This window comes from Balaenoptera physalus (assembly GCF_965194825.1).
Source record: "Balaenoptera physalus genome assembly, chromosome: 2".
NCBI classification, from domain to species: domain Eukaryota; kingdom Metazoa; phylum Chordata; class Mammalia; order Artiodactyla; family Balaenopteridae; genus Balaenoptera; species Balaenoptera physalus.
The window spans coordinates 136,052,434-136,068,039 of NC_138883.1; the positions used below are offsets into that span (position 1 = coordinate 136,052,434).

General features: G+C 47.1%; 1 long non-coding RNA gene across 1 annotated transcript in view; it reads right to left on the minus strand.

Annotated features, from left to right (window-relative positions):
• Positions 1-15,606, minus strand: part of LOC309654683 — a 218,631-nt gene that overhangs the window by 157,780 nt on the left and 45,245 nt on the right. The window lies entirely within an intron of this gene.

Genomic DNA, 15,606 nt, shown 5'->3' on the forward strand with positions numbered 1-15,606 from the left:
AGTTGCAGATAATATGGAACACTCTACCTAGTTTACACAGAAAGGGAATTAGGTCCTTATGAAACTGATGGCAGGGCTGGAGGAGCAGACCCAGAGCTGAGCTTCCAGAAATGACTCCAGACAACCAGCTGCTGCCTTGGTCATGACCAGGTAATGAAGATTACCACCATCTCAGCTGTCAGTGCCAGGGTCACTTCCCACCCTGCTCGGGCCCCCGGGACCTCTAGTGCAGCTGTCACAGCCCACAATTCACATGGTCACCTTCTCCTTCCAAATCTCAGGGGCTGCAGTGTTTGGGGGCAGCCAGAGCCAAGCTGCAAGGACTGTGGGTGATGGAGCTCACACCTGGGCAGCCTCGGGGATGGACCACAGCTGCTCCCACCCCACTTCCCGCTTGGGAATCTAGGAACACACAGCAAAGCAAGCCTACAAACAAAATCCCAGAAACTCTAGCACCCCTGAATGTTTGGACCTCATAGCTGACCTGCTCCTAAAATCTTGGAAGAAATGATATCAGATATAAGACCTATACAGTGTATTTTGGGGCACAGTCAGTGGTGGGCAAAAGGCTTTGTTCTGCGTGAGAAGCAAACACGTGGATTAAAAGAAGTAAGGAGATCCTTCTTGGGGGTCAGAAAATAATGCAGCTATCTTGGACAGAGGGGTGCTGTTTTCAGAGATGACCAGAATACTTTTTATTTTCACCCCCCAAATACCCCCTCCAGCCCACCTGCAAGTCATCAACACAGATGATTTTAATGGCCCAGGCTCTGGAGGCAGATGGCCCAAACTTGAATCCTGGACTCACCACTTATAGCTGTGTGACTTTGGACAAATTCTTAACCTCTCTGTGCCTCTGTTTCCTTTTCTGGAGAAAAAAAGAGAAACGAATAGAAAAGAAGAAATCATTGTATTTCTCTCCCTAAGTGAGTTAATACATATAAAGCTCTTAGCAGAGTGACCAGCCTGTAGTAACAATCAGTAATTATTAGCTGTTGCTATGATAGATTATATACCCCCTCCAGATATATTATACCCACTCACAGTCACGAAAGGGCAGAATCTAGAATAGGACTGGTCTGAGAAGGTGGCAGCAACAATTTTAGCACTGTCATGCAAAGGACACGCTCACTAGCGCCATGTCCTGCAGATAGAAAATTGAGGTCCTTTGGGGAAAACTCAGGAGCAAATGGTAGTGTCCGTGGGAATCCCACACACTCTTGTCCCCAGCTTAGGTCAGGCATGGAGGGACTGCATGCCAAAGCTCCAGGAGAAACCGGTCCCCGCTAAGCTCCACCTATTTATAGGGCTATGGGGCAGCTATAGACATGCAACTCTGTAACAAGAGAAGCTCCTTCACCAGGAGAAAGAGGGCAGCACCCAAAATTCAGAGGCTAACACCAGCGGTTCTGCCACTGACCTAACTCAGACCCACTAAGACAGCCCGATGCAACACTGACAAAAGGGAGGAGGAAAGGAGCCTCCAGGCACACAGATTTGTCCCCCCTCAGTGCACTCCTGGGCTCTTGGATGCTTTTTTTTTTTTTTAACACCTTTATTGGAGAATAATTGCTTTACAATGTTGTGTTAGTTTCTGCTGTATAACAAAGTGAATCAGCTGTACGTACACATATATCCCCATATCTCCTCCCCCTTGCGTCTCCCTCCTACCCTCCCTATCCCACCCCTCTAGTTGGACACAAAGCACCAAGCTGATCTCCCTGTTCTATGCAGCTGCTTCCCACTAGCTATCTATTTTACATTTGGTAGTATATATATGTCCATGCCACTCTCTCACTTTGTCCCAGCTTACCCTTCCCCCTCCCCGTGTCTTCATGTCCATTCTCTAAGTCTGCATCTTTATTCCTGTCCTGCCCCTAGGTTCTTCAGAACCATTTTTGGTTTTTTTAGATTCCATATATATGTGTTAGCATACGGTATTTGTTTTTCTCTTTCTTACTTACTTCACTCTGTATGACAGACTCTAGGTCCATCCACCTCACTACAAATAACTCAATTTCGTTTCTTTTTATGGCTGAATAATATTCCATTGTATATATGTGCCACGTCTTCTTTATCCATTCATCTGCTGATGGACTCTTAGGTTGCTTCCATGACCTGGCTATTGTAAACAGAGCTGCAATGAACATTGTGGTACATGACTCTTTTTGAATTATGGTTTTCTCAGGGTATATGCTCAGTAGCAGGATTGCTGGGTCGTATGGTAGTTCTATTTTTAGTTTTTTAAGGAACCTCCATACTGTTCTTGGAGGCTTGTTAACTGCAAGTTCCTCCACAGGCTTTGGCTGACACCAGGATGAGGGGTTTTCTTAGCATTGCTGGGGCAAGGCGTCCACAGGTTCCCTTCAGGTACATCAGATAGAAAGTGGACATACCCACCACCATGAGCAGTTGGCACTGAGTCCCTGCCTGGGACAGTCGTGGAAAGCCATTTCAGGTGGTGCATGTCTATGCTTGAATAAAGGAGAGTCATTCACATATCCTGCTGGCCCAGGACAGATATGCTCACACCTTTCCAGCTGAGGTCTCTCTCCACCACCCTTTGGGGATGAGCCAGATGGTCCCTCCTTTCTCCCAAGAGATGACTTCAAGAGGGATACAGATGCCACCATTGGTCATCATAAGTGATTTTAAAGCAGAGGCGAGGGCTGTACCCAAGGCAAAATCAGTGTCCAAGTTCATGTCTATTCAGGTGTCCTGCATCTGAGCAGTATGAACCATCAGATGACATCACGTAAATTTCCATCCACCTGCTGAGATCAAAGAAGATACAGAGAGAGAGGAGAGTAAGGTTCCTCTTTAAATGTGTCCTGCTCAAAAGAAAGGAGAAGAGTATACGGTCACTCCCCGTGTTATCCCTGTGCCCCAGCCCTGCCTCGCCGGTGTCCAGGGGCCCAGCCAGGCAGCAGGGTAAGGCTGTGCAAAACGTATCAATAATTGGCTGAAGCCAGTCAGACCAGCAGGCCCTGTGGAAGTTGTCTCTGGAGACACTGGCACAGGGAACGGTGGCCTTCCGCTTCAGCATCCCAGCCCCATGCCTGCAGTGGATTCAAGCACAGATCCAGGGCTGGAGTAGAGATGATAGCCTCGCTTGCTGATGGGTTGCTTCCTTTTAGGTATTGTTGCTTCATATGGACGTGTACATGGGTAACAAAGATCAAGTTCATGATCAGCTCCTTGGATTCAATTCCATAGGAAAGTTCCTCCTGTGAATATGATCTTAGTGTTCCAGTACTGGGTGTCTGGGGGCCTGAGCATGTAGATTATTTCAGTAAATTTGGGGTCAGTGTATCTTACGGCCAGGGTCCTGACCCGAAGTCAGCGCACTGGGCAGAATTTCCTCTGCCACGGGTCATCAGCTACTTAGCACCATTACAGTTGAGTGGGTGGGACATTCCAGGGGATTTTTCCATCTCTGGGCTGGCTGTTTCACCCATGCTCTCCTGTCAGTGTTATGAGAAGACCCTCCACAGGGCACCAGTTTGGGTCAAGCAGTAGGTGAAGCTGTGTTTCAGGCTGATGTGTAGACAGCCACCTCTTCAGGATGGCTGAAGTCTCTACGCCAAGCTTGGGTGCCATTTCCATCTCACGGTGGAATGTTCTAAAATTTGTGCCACCTTATGGCAATTGAGTTCCACCAAGAGTCCCAGGAGAAATCAGGACAGTTAAAGGCATGCTCATTGCAGGAGGAGCCTACAGCAGGTGTAAAGGAAGCAAACACACCTCAAGTGTGCCCAAGGTCACCGACCAAGTGCAGTTGCAGCCACTCCAAAGCAAGCAGGTCATTCACAAGAGGTGGATTTGCTGCAGCAGAAATCACTAAGGAGGGGCTGCTAATAGGGAAGAGGAAAGTGGGCTCTTCTGAGTCTGGGAAAAATTTGCAAGATGGTGTACACTTTGTGGCTGAAAGCTGGGGACTAAAAGAAAGGGACCAGGTTGTAGTCTGAGAATAAAGTCATAGATTTAACTATTTGCATAGCCATAGATTTAAATATTTAAATAGCCACAGATTTAAATATTTAAAATATTTAAATATTTTAAAGATTTAAATATTATTTTAAAAAATACTAAATAAACATTCAACTTGAGAATTTTTAAGCCCAAGGATAGTAAATGAGAAAGCATGGTAAAGATAAAGCAGAACACAAAGAAATTAACCACTAGTAGAAACGATCAGTAATTCCAAGACCAGGTTCTACAAACTTGCATTTGGGTAGAAAAACCTCTGAAAATCCTAATACCAAAAAAAGAGAGAGAGATCACAGAAAATATACAGGAATGAAAAACAAGACATAAGAACAGATATACAGGGGTTTTTTTGACTATAAGAGAATAAGGTGGTACAACTTCATGCTAGTATATTTCAAAGTCTCAATGAAATGGATCATTTTCTGGGAAAACACAAATTACTAAATTTGTCTCAAAGAGAAGTGAAAAAAATGTTGCAATGACCAGCAAGCATGGAAGGAAGCAAACAAGTTTCAAAAAACTCCCTCCCCAAAAAAGGCTTTAGGGTCAGACTGTTGTCACAGCATGTTCTTTCAAATGTTCATGGAACAGATAATTCTCACATTATGTAAACTGTTCCAAAGTACAGAAAAGGAAGGAATATTCTCTAATTTATTTTACAAATCTAGCATAGCATTAAGAATAAACCCTAAAAAAGGACACAGCAGAAAAGTGAATAAATTCATTTCAATAATAAATAAAGATACAAAGCTTCTAATGAAATCCTAATTAGATATTAGCACACTGAATTCAACAGCACAACAAAAGACAATGACAGTTTCTGGGGAGACACGCAGATTCCACACACTCCTGCCATGTGCCCCAATAAGGATGCCTATGCTTCCTGGGGGCCAAATGACACCTGCACGGAGGCGGCGGGGGGGTGGTGCCTTACCCAGAAAGGCAGCCCACTGAGCGAGGACCACCCACCCCACCCCCCGGCAAGAGGACAGAGCTGAGTTTGCGGGTGACTTGACAGGGGATACAAAGAACCTTGTCTCCTGCGTCTGGGAACAGTGCCGGGTGAGGGGAGGTCCACAGTTTCCCCCAAATAACTCCTCTATGAGCTCCACAAGATCACCGACATTCTCGTGCCTGACTCAAAGGGAGCGCCAACAGCCAGTTAGAATGGGAGGCCAGGGCAGTCCAGGTAGATAAAGGAAAGTCACTTTTCTCTCCCTGTTCCCCATCCCAGGGCACTTGAAAGGGAGGGGAGGAGAAACACAAGAACCAGAGGTCCCGGCTTGAGCCTGTGCAGAGGGAGACAAGGAGACAAGATTTATACCGAATCTGAGATCCAAGAGTTAAACTGGGCTACATTTAATCACTCAGAGGAACCTGAGTGCCCCGGAACCAGCAGGGGCGGCAATCCAGAGAGAGTCTGGCTGAAAGAAGTGCCCAACAAACCGGTTATATTTGTCTTCTTTTCATCGTCTGTGTTTTCCTAATTTTCTACAGCAAGCATATATCACTTTTATAAACGGAAAAAAATTTTAAGATTGAAAATGACACTGTGGATTGTGTGGAAAGGAGAAGGTTGCCATTTAGGGAAAGTTTCAAGGAGACTGTGATATTGGGCCTTGAGAAGATTTAGAGGATGCTTATCATCACATATCTAAAGAGGTAGCCTTTGTAACAGTCAACTTCATAAAAATATAAACTATAAATAATAATAATAATACCTGACGAAAAGATAGGCTTACTCTGGGATCTTGCAGGTGCCAGAGAAAAGGTCATTGATTTCCAACCTCAGGGAGATAGATCTCAGTTCTAAGTGAGGAAAACCTTTCTATCCACTAGGGCAGCCCAGCAAGGACCAGGCTCCAAGTTAGAGAGTTACAACTTGATATCCCCATCAGGCAGGGGGTAGGGTAATGTGCAAGCTCCTCGACAGGCAGAGACACCCTGCACCAGCCCGTGGCAACCTGCCCAGCCTCAGCACCCGCATCATTCCTCCAGCTGCCACCCATGTTCTCAGTCCTCCATCAAGTCCATGCCCTGGCTTGCGCCCAGGGCCCCCTCACCTTGCTCCCTGCATCACCCCTCAAGAATCCCTTCAGTTTTCCTGAATGTCTCCTTCCCCATCCAAGTCACATTTTGCTGTTCCCTCCCTGTCCTCTCCTAGTGACCTGGGCACAACTCCCTAGTGACTCCCTCACCGCCCATATGACATTTTCTCGCCATTGGCTGCCACTTAGGCTGTGAGTCCCGTGGGAGTAGAACCTCTGACCTCTCAACTCTGCATCCCTAGGACCATGCCTGGCACACTGCAAGTGCTCAGCAAGCGCTGGCTGGCTGGCTGAAGAAGGCAACCTCATCATCCATCGTAGATGCATTTGTTTTTTAATCCACGGAGGGAACAGTATCCTGAAGCCAAAGTGACTGTGTTTGGCGGTGCTGAAAACCCTGCTCACTCGCTATCCCTCCTGTAACTCTCGAAAGCAAACTCCATGCCCCATAAATCAATCAAGGTGGACATGATTATTGTGCACTTCGGTTAATTGCAAACCCCATCATTTCCCATTAAAAAAATGGCATTTTACATAACGTTGAAACGAGCCACTGGTTTTGAAAGCGCATGTAATGCGGTTTCCTGATGGGCAAAGGAACTTCAGGGAAATATTTATTGTGCTCACCGATGACATTCTAGCTATTGTCCATGTTCCTTTTTACGACATCATAAAGATTACTTTTTACTGTCAGGCTGGCTGACATCTTCATCAAATCCCCTAATGTGCACATTCACCACGGATCATTTGTGCCAATGAGCAACATTCAACAAAGGTTTATTGAGTGCCTGCTATGAGCTGGGCCCTGAGTAATGGGATTTGTCTCCAAAGCTTTCAAATCTGCTAAAAATATTCTCCATTTCACAAGCAGTCAGGACAAAAAATAGTTTGCTCTAGTCTCCTCTCTGGGGCCCACTGGGTGAAAATACACCTAGAGCTGCCCAGAGAAACCAACCCTCCCTTCAAGGACCGTCCAGATCTCCTGAAAGGTTGTGTCCAGCTGGCTCTGGAGAGCCTGCCCGTTAAATTCTGCGCACAAGCTCTGTCTCTAAGCAGCTGAGCTTTGGGGCACGCTGCAATCCCTCAACCCTGGGAACTTGCCTGGTCACCTCCCAGAGACAGACTGCCACCGATCCTCATCTGTCCCTAGGTCCAAATTCAAAGGCACCTTCAAAACAGGGGAAACAACACAGTTCATGAGCACCTCGGAGGTTCAGTTTCTTCATCTGCTAATGGGGTAGTACCGACTTACCTCCAAGGAATGTTATGAAAGTCAAAGATAAACTACCTAGCTTAGTGCAAGGCATCAAGTAGGTGCCCAAAAAAAGGCTCTTCTCCTTGCCTTTCTTCCGGCCATGCAGTGGCCAGATAAGACCTCACTCTCCCCACATGTCAGGCTACCACACCGAAGTGGCAGAGAGTTGGAGAAAAGAAGACAAACAGGGGAGAAGTGTGTCAGAAGGAGAATCAACTGGCCTCAGTGACAAGCCAAGCATGGGAAGGGGGGGAAAGAGAAGGGTTGATGCTGGCACCAAGGCTTTAGCCGGGTGACCATGTGGATGGTGACACCAGGGACCCCAGCCAGGGGAGGGCCATCCTTGCTTTGAGAGCTCTCTGCTCTGGCTTTGGCTATAACCTCTGTCCCATCTCACGTCCTTCTTCATTCACCAAAGTCTGTCCCCCTTACAGCCACAGTGTTTCCTCCTCCAGGAAGCCCTCCTTACCATCAAAGGGGGAAGGAACCCTCTCTCCTTTAGTGTCGTGTTCCGTCAGCATGGATTCTGATCGCTTTCCTTTGGGTAGGGGTGGTATGTCTGGGTGTCTGGGACAAGCAGGCGGAAGACAGATGGGGCCGAACACACCGTGAATGAACAAACCGTACCCACCAGCCCCCTGGCAGGAAACAGAATCTACCTCAGGTGGTTCAAATGGAGAGGCTCTACTTATGGCAGAGTTTCAGAGGGGTGGCAGGGGTGAAAGAACCAACAAAGGAGGCTGAAGCACTCAGAGGCCAATGCCAGGGAAGCAGTTGGCCCCCCTGGGGAGAGATGTTAGCAGAAAGGAGCAGGTGGAGGAGAGATGCTAGGGCAGGAGGAGGGTGGAGAAATGGTCCTTGCCTCTCCCCCACCCTCTCGTCCCCAGCCCATGCCTCCTACTGGCTGCTATTAAGGGCTGAGCTGTGCCTTCCAAAATTCATATGCTGAAGTCCAAACACCTAGCATATCACAATATAAGTGTATTTGAAGATAGGGCCTTTAAAGAGGTAATTAAGGTAAAATGGGGTCGTTAGGATGGGCTCTCATCCAATATGACTGGTGTGTTTATAAGAAGAGGAGATTCAAACACAGACACACAGATGGGGGGCTTGGGGGTGGATCATGTAAAGACACAAGAAGGAGAAGATGGTCTCAGCTGGTCAAGGAGAGGCCTCAGGAGAAACCAACCTGGCCAACACCTTGATCTCAGACTCTTCTGCCTCCAGAACTGTGAGAAAAGAATTTCTGTCATCTAAACCAGATGGTGGTATGTGTTCCGGGTACCTGAACAAGCTAACACAGCCACGAAGCTGGAAGTCAGCGTGCAAAGCAACGTGGCCATGTGGTCCTTAGGGGTCAGCCTCCTGGAGCCCAGAGCAGAGCAGAGAAGGGCAGGGCATGAAGGGGGCCTGGGCAGGGGACGAAGGAAGAATAATCTACAATGAATCATCAGTTCATACTCAATGTTGAGTGCACAGCTGAGAGGAGTTGAGTTCTGTGCTCATAACTCAACATAAGCCTGGAAAGTTGCAGCTGAGTCAGAGTAAAATGACTTTCCCACCGCCCCCCCCCCAAGAGTCAGGTGGTGCCCTTGGGGAGAAGGGAGGCCCAGGGCTGTGAGAGCCCAGGGAGAAGGGAACACAGATTACAGTGCCCTGCAAGCTCCGAGAGGCAACAGGCAGGCTGGTTTACCCTGCACGCCTAGAACGCCAGCAGGCACCGGTCCACGGGCCCTGGATCTGGTTCCGTGCAGACCGCACATAACCAGGACAGAGGCGCTGACATCCTCTTTATGTTCCTCTTTATGCACTGCATTTCACATGTGTGACCTCATGAACTTATCCCAAGATTTCATGATCCCAAGATTTCTAAGCAAATACGGAGTTCTAATCTGCAGGTAAAGAGACTGAAGCTCCAGATAGGGCCTTTCTTGTACGCGCCAGGAGGGAATCTTGACTATGTTCTATAGCACTGGATCCCAAACTAGTGAAGCTAAGAATCACCTGAGGGCTTCCTGGTGGCGCAATGGTTAAGAATCCGCCTGCCAATGCAGCGGACACAGGTTCAAGTCCTGGTCCGGGAAGATCCCACATGTCGCGGAGCAAGTCCGTGGGCCACAACTACTGAGCCTGCACTCTAGAGCCCACGAGCCACAACTACTGAAGCCCACACACCTAGAGCCCGTGCTCCACAACAAGAGAAGCCACCGCAATGAGAAGCCCGCACACTGCAACGAAGAGTAGCCCCCGCTCCCCGCAACTAGAGAAAGCCCACGCACAGCAATGAAGACCCAATGCAGCCAAAAATAAACAAATAAAATAAATAAAATTTTTTAAAAATTACCTGAAGAGTGCATTGAACATGCAGATTCCTGGGCCCCAGGACAGGAATTCTGATTCCATGCATGTGCAGCGGAGCCCCATAATGTGCCTTTTAAATAAGAGCCCTGGGAGGCAGGTGGTCACTTTGATTACACTGTGACAGGGCAGGAGGAGGCATCTCAGGGCTAGAGCAGGGCCTGACACCACTGGACTTGTTAGTACGTCCAGGGCGCTGGACATCACGTGATGGCTCGGATGTGCTGTGGCCACGGAGCGGGCAGAACAACCACAAGTGAAGTTAAGCAGAGCAACGCCTGTGATGATTAGAGGAGCAGAGAATGTGAGGGGCAGAAGGCAGAATGGCCACGCCTGGATGTGTCAGCCAGATGTGGGAGTGAGGCAGTGGCCTGCCGTGATGGCTTGGTGGATGGCAGCACCAATTACCAAGGCAGCAAGCACAAGGGAGTTTGAAGGCTGGGGTGGGAGTGCAAGTGGTGTGTCTGGAGGCGGAGGCTGGGCAGAGGTCTGAGCTGGGACCTGATCGTGAAGGCATCAGGGCATGGATGTGGGTGACCAGGAAGCGGAGGGGACCATCCAGAGAAAGTACGTATAGGCAGGAAGGAAAGGAGTTGCCATATGGTACTAAGCAGAATGGCCAGAGGGAGCACAAAAAATAACAAAGGAGGGACAGGCCAACACTGTCACATGCTCCTGAAAGGACAAGTGACATAAGAAGGTCAGAGCAGAGTGGACATTCCCCACAACTCCCGGAAGACTGTTGGCTCCAGCGGGCCTGACAGCAGTGAGTGAAAGTGGGACTGGCCATAATAGCAGCCCTGGGATGGGGAAAAGTGGGGACCCAGGTGCACATCCACAGGGGATGTGTTAATAAATTACACTGTGGAGGGATTTGTACATCAATGGAACAACTTGTAGAAGTTAAAAATAGTGACTTAAGTCTGTATGTGCTGGTATAGAAAGAGCTCAAAGACATATTAAGTGAAAAAAAAATTGCAGGACAAATATATATAATATATAGATATGATCCAAATGTGTCTGATATATATGGAGAGAGAGAGAGAGAAAGAGAAATAGGAGAGGTGCACCAGTATACCTTTAGCCACATGCTGAAAGATCAAGAGTGAAAAAATATATATATGTTCAGCTAAAAGAGGGCAAATCCAAGTATCACCATGTAGAATGAACTTCTGGGATCCAAAAATAAATCTCAAAGTCTATAGAAATTAATTGTAACTACCTTTTTACTATTAATTTAGTAACCAAATTGTAAGAGATAGGCAGTGTACATTGTAGGTAAATAATTATTCATACACACACACACACACACACACACACACACACACACACTAAAGCTATTAGGAGGCCAGTTAATTTTTGTGTAGTTCTACCAGAATGGAGTACTGTTGATGGCGAAGTTAACACAGGTTATGACACAGTCTCTTCTTTCTAATATATGGTAACCATCCACAGAGAACTTGCATCTTCTCATCTGCCATTGAGGAGACTGGGTTGTTATTCCTTCCTTGCCCACCTTTTGCCATGTGACATTGCAGACCCTCCCTCTAGAGCCCCACCCCAGCTGACTGAGCCCACCCATGTGACCTGCTTTGGCCAATGGCACGTCAGCAGACTTAACAGGCACAGAGGCTCTATATGTGCTTGTGTGCTTTGGGTTGGCCTGGAGGCTGCTACTACTTGCGTGAGAACTTGTCCTGCGTAGCCACTGGTCCCAGAATCATGGAGACGTGGAGCAGACCTGAGCCCAATCTAAAATCTAGAGTCTAGCAGGGCCCAGCCAAGCCTGCAGTCAACTAATGATACAGCAATCTACTAAACAATTTGAGAAAGACTAGAATTACAATATGAGTTAATTTCTATTTTCTTTTCTTATATTACTATTTAAATGGTTATTAACTTTTGTAGGCTCAAAGATAATATATTTATACCCTAGACTTTCTTTTAATATTTGAATTAACTGTTGATCTATTTTCCTATTCAATTATTTGAAAGTTCCTAATAACTGTGTTGCACATAAAGTGAATAGCATTGACAATCCTCAACAACTGCAACAATTTGTCCTGCAATAATAAATACACATTGACATATTTAGTAACATTTCATTACATGAAACACATAAGAGATTTTCATTTCAGATCCCACTCAAATCCCTACCTATGTTTGAAGTGACTATTTCGGTATCAGCCGCAAATCTCAGCGCCATGCTTTTTTCATAATGTGGACATTATTCCTCTGATTAGATGTGATGATGGACTTCTATGAGCACACACTCATTGATCACAGACGAGTTCAAGAATGCTGGAACTTATATTGAGAGAGGCATGAGACTAAGGCCAAGGCAGAACCAGTAGCAGATTTTTGGCCGGTTACTGAGGGAAAACGTGAATTCAAGTGCCACCTTAATAAGTATACATGTGTGTACGCAAATGCATATACAAACACATACACACCACTGGGGAGGGGACTGAGATAGGGAAGGGGTTTACCCTGTTTACTTACATGCTCCAGTTTTATTTTAAAAGTTTTATAAGAATGTAGCCACATATTTCATGTATAATACGAAGAGTAAAAAGGAGCTAAAGGGGGTAGATTATTCTCTCTAGGAATTGCTGAAGAGCAGAAGAGTGGGAGACAGGGAAAGAGAGGATTGCTTTTTCAGCTTTATTGAGGTATAATTGACAAAGAATATTGGGAGATATTTAGAGAATACAGAATGATGATTTGATATACAAATATATTGTGAGAGGATTCTCCCATTAACACCTCTGTCACCTCACATATTTACCATTTTTTTTTCTTTTTTTAAATTGAAGTATAGTTGATTTACAATGTTGTGTTAGTTTCAGGTATTCAGCAAAGTGATTCAATTATATAAAATTTTTTTTCAGATTCTTTTCCTTTGTAGGTTATTACAAAATATTGAGTGTACTTCCCTGTGCTATACAGTAGGTTCTTGTTGGTTATCTATTTTATACATAGTAGTGTGTATCTGTTAATCCAAAACTCATAATTTATCCCTCCCCTCCCTTTCCAAAGGAAACCATAAACAAAACAAAAAGACAACCTACAGAATGGGAGAAAATATTTGCAAATGATGTGACCAACAAGGGATTAATCTCCAAAATATACAAACAGCTCATACAGTTCAATATGAAAAAAAAAACAACCCAATAAAAAATGGGCAGAAGATCTAAATAAACATTTCTCCAGAGAAGATATAAAGATGGCCAAAGGGCACACAAAAAGATGGGTTTTTTTTCTTTTTTTGGTGAGAACATGTAAGTTCTACTCTCTCAGCAAATTTCAATTACACAATACAGTGTTATCAACTACAGTGTTCTCTCTCATGAGAGAGGTTGCCTCAGAATGAAAGTTTGGGCAAACCCCTTGACATTTCTGCTGACTTTTAATAGAGGATTGTCCTCACACAAAAAATCACAATCATAGCCTCGTTTTAGAAATGTGAATGTCCAGTCCCCAATAATGATAATAACTCCAAACTTTTCATGGCAACCCTTCTCCCCTCCCCCACCGGGCTTGCTGCTCATGGGTGGGGAAGGGAGGATGTGACACTACTTTTCTCTTTCTCTTGTCCAGTGTTTCCGTCCTTCCTCCAGGTCATAACTCCTGAGTGACCCGCCGGGGCAAGGCCCGTTAGGGGAGAAGGACCCAGACCTCAGTGCTCTGTGTCCTCAAACCCAGGAGACAGTGGACTCTCCAAAGGTCCCTGTAAGGCCCGCCCTCTTCTGATGAGCCTTTAGGAAGGGGAGCTCCACCCTCCCGTACCTCTTCCCAGCCCATCTCCACAGCCCTCTCCAAGGACACCCACTTCACAGCCCTTGCCCACGGACTCTCTCCGCCTTCCTACCTCCTCAGGGAGGTCCTGAGGGGCTCGGGGCTCTGGGATCATTCCCAGATGCCTGACTGAGCAGCTCTCTTAATTGTGGAGCATCCGCGGCAGCCAAAGTCTTTGCAGAAACGTCCACCGTAACCTCCGGTTGATCACACTCCATCCAGGACCCTTGGTGACTTCAGTAACAATGCCCCCTCCCTTTGCTCCTTTACTCTTTCTGTTTGATGACTTTAATTTGTGTGGCTCCTCCTTCCTGACCATCTCTGAGCTCCAGGAGACCCTTCCTTCCTACGTATTGAAGGTCAGGCTCCATTACCTCTCAACCTGCAACTTGTCTCTGCTTCCAGATCTCATTCCCCACCTCGGGTTTCTCCTCCAGCCACCAGCCGATCCATCCTCTACCAGCCAATCCTACTCCTTGGCTTCAAGACCTTCAGTGCCCACCCCGCTGACTGTCTAAGAAATAAAGTCCAGACTTCTAAGTGCTTCACAGACTGGCCTTGGCCCCTTCCCTCCACAGCCCTTTAGGTCCCAGGCACAGGGACTCACCTCTCTACCTGGAGTCCGCCTCCTGGGACCTCTGTGACTCTGTACTGCTCTTCCCTAAGCCCGGATGCCCTTCCCGACCCCTGTTCCTTCCAGCTTGCCCCACCTCGAATGTCAAGCGCTTTGCAAATCTTCCAGTTGTCAGGTAGGCTCCCTTGGCGGCCTCCCAGGACAACTTTTACATCCCTCTGTCATCATCACTATCTCACCATGCGACAGTTTGTTAACACGTGCATCTCCCCCTCTGAACTATGGAGGCCCCAGGGCTGTGTCCTCTCTACATGCCCAAGACCTCGCCCAGTGCCTGGTGGTAAAGGCATTTTTTTTTTAAAGCATTATTCATTTTTAATTAATTAATTTATTTATTTTTGGCTGTGTTGGGTCTTCGTTTCTGTGCGAGGGCTTTCTCTAGTTGTGGCAAGCGGGGGCCACTCTTCATCGCGGTGCGCAGGCCTCTCATTATCGCGGCCTCTCTTGTTGTGGAGCACAGGCTCCAGACGCGCAGGCTCAGTAGTTGTGGCTCACGGGTCTAACTGCTCCGCGGCATGTGGGATCTTCCGAGACCAGGGCTCGAACCCGTGTCCCGTGCATTAGCAGGCAGATTCTCAACCACTGCGCCACCAGGGAAGCCCGGTAAAGGTATTTTAAACAGATGTACCAGGATTTCTGTGGCGGTCCAGTGGTTAAGACTCTGCACTCCCAATGCAGGGGACACGGGTTCGATCCCTAGTCAGGGAAGATCCTGCATGCCAGTAGGCATGGCCTAAGATAATAAATAAATAAATAATAAAAGAATAAGATGGCACCAGAAAAAAAAAAATAGATGGATCTTTTCTCATAGTCACCTCCAATCCTTTTAGAAGACACGAGTAAAGAAAAGATGATAACAGTATAACAACAATGATGATAATAAACCAGCTACTGGACAAATGCCTTCCGTGCAGTGGGGATGGGGGTGTCTCATTTCCTAGCCTCCCCCGCCCCTCCGGCAGGAAATCATGACTCCTGTCAGATCCTCTGCACCTGGCAGAGGTCACCTATGAGCATCTGCTCTCCAGTGTTTGTCCCTGGCAGCCCAGCAGTCACCAACCTATGCACACTGCTCCCTCACCGTCCCTTCCGGCCGCTAGGAGCACTCCCTGGAACCCAGCAGTCTCTGCCTGTCTCCTGACCCTTCTCAGATGGTGACCGTGCAGGTTACCCCAGGGCCTGAGCTTTTCATGACAACAGCAATAGGACCCACAGGGGATTCCTAGGTGCCACCATCCCCTCTGGAGGTGAATCATGCTGCCCACCTGAGCAGAACCAGGTCTGGCTTCTGAGATGCAGAATTCCCATCACCCTTGTCCGGTGGATTTTTTGAAGCTTTTTTGACAACTAAATACTTTCTTCAAATGGGAGCCTATTAGCAAAATAGACACAAGGCAGACTCTGGTTGAAGCTGGATTGGGTTACCCAGATCCACCCTTGCTCAGGGGCCACCCCCCCACCACGAGACATCTCCACCAGGCCACACGGCTCTGTGGCATAGGATCTAAAATCCACTGCCTTCC